This window comes from Homalodisca vitripennis, chromosome 1 (assembly GCF_021130785.1).
Source record: "Homalodisca vitripennis isolate AUS2020 chromosome 1, UT_GWSS_2.1, whole genome shotgun sequence".
In the NCBI taxonomy this organism is placed as follows: Eukaryota; Metazoa; Arthropoda; class Insecta; order Hemiptera; family Cicadellidae; genus Homalodisca; species Homalodisca vitripennis.
In genome coordinates, this window is record NC_060207.1 from 65,673,206 (window position 1) to 65,679,205 (window position 6,000).

Here is a 6,000-nt window from a genome sequence, read left to right on the forward strand (position 1 = left end):
GTTGCAAAGCTATGAAATGTGAGGCAACGATGTTGTTATTACTGACTATCAACCCCAAGAATTTCACTGAAGAGCTCTCTGTGATACCACAGTGATATTATCATTGGTTTTTTATTTCTATTCAAAAACTGAATAAATGAAATTTTTTTCCATTTAATAACAGATTATTGTTTGTCGACCATGTTTGAAATGTTGAGATCGATTCAGAGACTGTGGATTGCAAATTGTGCTCGGGACCACCAAACTTTAAGGTGGTATCATCCGCAAACATTACGGGTTTTGTCAGAGGTAAACTCTGGATTACGTCAATGATATACACAATGAAGAGCACAGGCCCAGAAAACTGCTCTGGGGCACACCAAACTAGGACCCTACAAATAATGTCACTTTGACTGTGCGAATGTTATTACTAATCTACTGAGTGTTTTCAACGATGGTCTTTCTTTAATTTTTCAAACACATTTGTAAATCTTTAGATCGCATTTGTATGTGGAATTTGAAGAATCAACTGAATTTACTTCCCGCTATGTAGTGCTAATGATAAAAAACGCGTACAGACAGATAGACTGGAAACTCATGTTCATATTGTGAAATATGATTGTCTTGACCTGAATAATAACACAATATACCTTTGTCTGAGAGTTATGGGACATTCTTTATAATGTGAATACATTGAAGCTAATACAAAAATTAAAATACAAAAGCTATCTGGTTAGCAGAAACAAACAAAATTATGTTTAACTTGCCATATTATGTTAACATTTGAAAACTTTGAAATCAATTGTGAAAAAATTGGATTTGGACCACAAAGAGTCAAAAATAATGTTGCATACAAAAATAACACTAAGTTAATTTTGAAAATACAGATTTTGCATCATCACAACTGTATTCATTTATGATGTTATTTGCAGTCTTGTTATTCACAGTTTTTCAGCTGTCATTTTAAAATAAAAAAATTAGATGTTCTTTCTCACTAAAGTGTTTGGTTTACAAACACCTTTAAAAATATATGTATTGTTATGAATGTCTATGTACACTTGAAAAACTCTAACAAGACCACATACATGGATTTTTGCATACTCTTTACTTAAACATTGGTGAAAAACTTTTTAAAGGTTGATTATGTGAACTAACTGTTTAGTTTCAATACTGAAACTGTTTAGTTATATGACAATGCATTCTTTCACAATTGACCTGAGACACCTTATATGCTAAGCTAACTGTATGCTAAGCTAATGTTTTACACTAAAAATAAGGCAAAATAAATACAAGCAAGGAAGGAGCAAAATCATTTCTTTTAATTGAGTGTAACATATAATATCTATCAATTAGACTAAATATATGAACTATATGTACAATAGTAATTGTAATAAATATAAATAGGTAACAGTATTAAACATTTATATAACAATTCATATAAAAAGCATAAAACAAGCTACAAAGAACCAACAACGCGCAATTAAACAATTTAGAAACAAATAACAACTGAATAGAAATAGATGTTCCACAGTATAAAATTGAATTCCTAGCATTCGAGAATACCATTTATTTATAAACTATTTTAATACTTATTAATTATTGTTCTTTTACTTTATTTATTTATTAACTTGTTCTTTGCCCTTGCTTAACTAGCTATTGATATAAATAAACAAACGTTTGATTTAAAATTATTATTGAGTTTATTTGTCACATGTATGATACAGGGTTTCGTGAATTATACTGCCATGGGCACATAAAAAAAAATATATCCAACATAGAAAAGGTTTTGGTGCATGTTAGGTTTAAAATTTTGAAAGATTTGGAATCAAAAAATTGGGTTGATCTTACTTGAGTTCAAATCCAGTTTTACTTTGTATGTTCCATTGACACTTATTCATCTTCCAATCATCCTTGTCGGTTTAGTATGGATTACTGGATATGGATACTGACTATGGTAATCCTTGATCTGAGAGTTCTGGTTGCCATCCAATATTTAGTAAATGTCTTTTCTGTTCTTTTACAAAAATCGAGATTCACAAATTTAACACAAATAATAAAATGTATGACTGTATTTAACACGCGAGAGATCGCGCCCGCGGCAGTTTGCCGCGCTTTTTTTATTTCTTTATATTTTCGTTTGCAGTGATGCCCCAGGATAACAGGGTCTCGTTTTATCCCTCCCAGTACATCCCTGCGCCTGACCTTGACAACCGTTAGTCTGTCGCTGGCTTTGTTTGCGAGTGGTGGAATTTTTGTTGTAGCTCTACACCTGCCGCGGCAATATGCCTTCGCGCGATCTCTCCCGTAGTGCATTCTGTTAAATCTGCGAATATTGGAAATATTTCTAAATTTTCAATATTTTAATGTTCTTGTGTTTTTTGTAACGTTTTCGAATACATACACACTTCTTCAGTTAGCTTAGACGATAATGTCCACTGAAACAAAAATAGTAAACTTGTGCTAATTTACGGGTTTTTATATTTTAACTTTTTATGAAACTTAGAAAGAAATTTTAATTTTTCGTTAACATTTATAATTTTTCTTTGATATAAAAATAGGTTTCTTCATTCGCACATAATATTTTATTGAATTAGTAATATTTTGCCTAAATATTGATTTATTATTATATTATAACGTTTTTTGAGGCAATTTGTTTTGTTTTAAGGAAATATACATATTATAAAATTTATTACTTCCTCATAATAAAATACTTTATTGTAATAAAATGTTTCATTTAAAAGCCTAATTTATATTATTGCGGCTAATTGCTCACACGCGACCTTTTTCGTACCAAAAAGTCACCAATTCCGAACCAGATATACAGTGTATCATAATAATATTTCTCTTTGTTAGAACTTAAGTACCCAATTACTTTTATTAGTATATACTGAAAGACAGTAATAGATACAACACACAGTTTTTTTATTGAAACTTTTCTCACCAAATTAAAGCTGCAATTTGAGTAAAAGACGAGCGTGAGCAATTTGCCGTCGCGCGCGACCTCTCGCGTCGAGGAAGTCAGTGCGATCTCTCGCGTGTTAATAATGGCACAGCCAACAGTACGTTGATTCAGAAATCCTGAATCATTATAAAGAGGCAGACACTAATAAAGCGTCGCCTAACAAGTCAACTGTAGTATGAAGCTACAATGACACAGATGCGATTAATAGAGGCATCTTAGGAAAAACCACCATGATAGGTGGAGTCAGACAAACCACCTCTAATTCTAATAAAAAAACTGAAGGATAAAACTGATGACACTGGTTGAGGCAGCAAAACCACCTTAAATAAAAAAAACTAAACACAGAAGTATGCACTCCTAAATCAGGCCCTTTTTTAGACAATGGAACATTGGCAAAGGAAAAGTAAAAAATCTGTGACCATAAACAACTCTTCTCTTCTAACAATATTTCACTAAAATATCGATAAAATGAACAATACAATTGGGAGAATTAATCATTTTCTACATAGCTACAAACCTGACATAGTAGTGCTCACAGAACATGGACTCAAAGAGTGACTAATGTGTGGGCAACTTGCTAATTACACACTGATCAATGCACTCTGCAAGGAAAAACATCTTAAAGGAGAAGTTGCTATCTACAAATAAAGTGAGTTACAGACTGAGGTGCTAAGTACAGACAAGAAAGTCACAATACAGAAATGATATGTGAAGTTTCTGCAGTAAAAATAACACTTAACAAAAAAGAAAACCTATATGTGTTAGGCATTTATAGGCCACCAACTGCTGCTATTGATCAGGCAATAACCATAATAACTGACGTGTTAGGTAAGATTAACCCTCAAAATTCTGACATATTAATTACTGGAGACATTAACGTAAACAACCTGATTGACTCAAGAGATAGGAGAGCCTTCTCAGAAATTCTGGCATCCTACAATGTTTCAAAAATTGAACTTCCACAAACCAGAATTACTGCTAATAGTGATAAGTCTATTGATATTGTTTGTACAAACATTGATACAGCTGGAGTTTGTGTGAAGATTCTCAATACAGAACTATCAGATTACACAGGCCAGTATAGTACTTTGGACATAAATGATACATACAACTCACAGGAAAATATGTATCTTATTCGACTCGTTGAAACTTCAATCACAAGAACATGAAAGAATAAGGTAAGACTTGACAGATTAAAACTGGGAGAGTGCTGCACTCCGGAAACGCAAATGAAGCATACAATAACTTTGTTGACATCCTGACTATAATAATGAATCATGTATGCCCATTAAAAAAAAACCGAAATAATTTCAACCGCAAGACAAAACCTTTCTATGAGAAAGAAGCTACAGATTTAAAAATTAATTTTGTTAAAGCTCATGAGACATATATTTTATCACGCAAAGATGAAGACAAGTGGAAAACTTTTTCATTAAAAAAAAATATGATCAGGAATTTGTGAAGTAAATGCAGATCATGTAAATAAGTCTGACAACAAAACCAAAGCAATATGGGATGTGATAAATGGCGAGAGAAAATCAAACATTGTACAGAGATACCTTCTATTGAAGTAGGAGAAGAAAAGATAAAGGAACTTATTCAAATTGCTACAATATTTAACAACTTTTTTCAAAAATAGCTGAATAAACTTTAAAAAGCACTGAGACTTTCACACAAGTGAGGAACATTCAACCATCAAATACCATGATGGTTCTGATTCTTTTCCTCGGTCTGCATCAAAAGATGTTAAAAAAATAATAGGTTCTATTAAAACCAAAGCCTCAAGGGGTTCCTACTAAATTGATAAAACATTGTAAAAATGAACTTGTTATCTCCCTTCTGCACATTGCAAATACTTCACTCCAAAAAGACCAATTCCCATCAAAAATTAAAATTGCCAGTCATTCCCCTCCATACTAAGGGTAAAAATAACTAACCTAAACAACTATAGGCCAATTTATTTGTTTCTAAAATCATCGAGATACTAGAGCTGGTTTCACTCTTGAAACATCTAGAAACCATGGTTTTAGAAAGGGAAAGTCAACCACTACAGTAATTGTTGAATTGGTAGGTATATCCTAGTCAACTAGGAGGAGAGTAATATCACTACAAGTATCTTCATAGACCTTAGTGAGGCGATTGTCTCAGCCATGACCTTATATTAGCCAAACTGGAGTCACTTGGTATTCAAGGCTAAGTATTGAAATGGATCAATAGTTACTTGATTGGGCGTAGTCAACTGGTTGAAATAAAACTATCTGATAGAGGGATGACAAGTAATACGAATTTTGAGCTCCTTCCAGTGACAAGGGGTGTACCTCAGGGACCTGTTCTAGGCCTCACTTTGCAACAAGTTAATCAGTGCTTTATTTGCAACTAGAAGAACAAAAGCAATCAGGGCTGTAGAAGCAACTAGAACAGCATATTATGTCCTTTTTGAAAACCATATTAGGTATGGAATTACTTATTGGGGTGCTCCAGCAAATAAGAATTTAGAATGAGTTCTGATACTAGTGAAGAAAACAGTAAGAATAATGGCCAACTTAAATAGGCACGAAAGCTGCAGAGAGGTTTTCAAGGAATGGAGACTAATGACAGTTATAAATTTATATGTATTAGAAGCCAGTCTTAGCCACCTCCAAAAACCTTCAGCTTCCCAACTCACACAAAGAAGTTGTTTGAGAAAAACCTTCTTATGCTGGTGCCAAGTTTTTCAATCGACTGCCAGAAGACATCAAGAATAACGAACCGAAGGTGCTGAAACATAGACATCTGAACTGGCTCCTGGACCATTCTACACCATCAATGAGTTCCCCAACTAGGACACACTGGAATAACTAATTTAATTTAATTTTTGTATTCATGACTATATTTTTATTGATTGTTATAACGCCATTTCAAATCTTGACGATTTTGAAATAAAGATTTTCTCTCTCATAAAACAACTGTTTTGAAAAAATCTAGATCCCATATTTTCTTAAACGGACATTACTTTTAGAATAACCCTTGTGGGTGTGTGTGTGAGTGTATATATATAAAATTATATATATATATACACA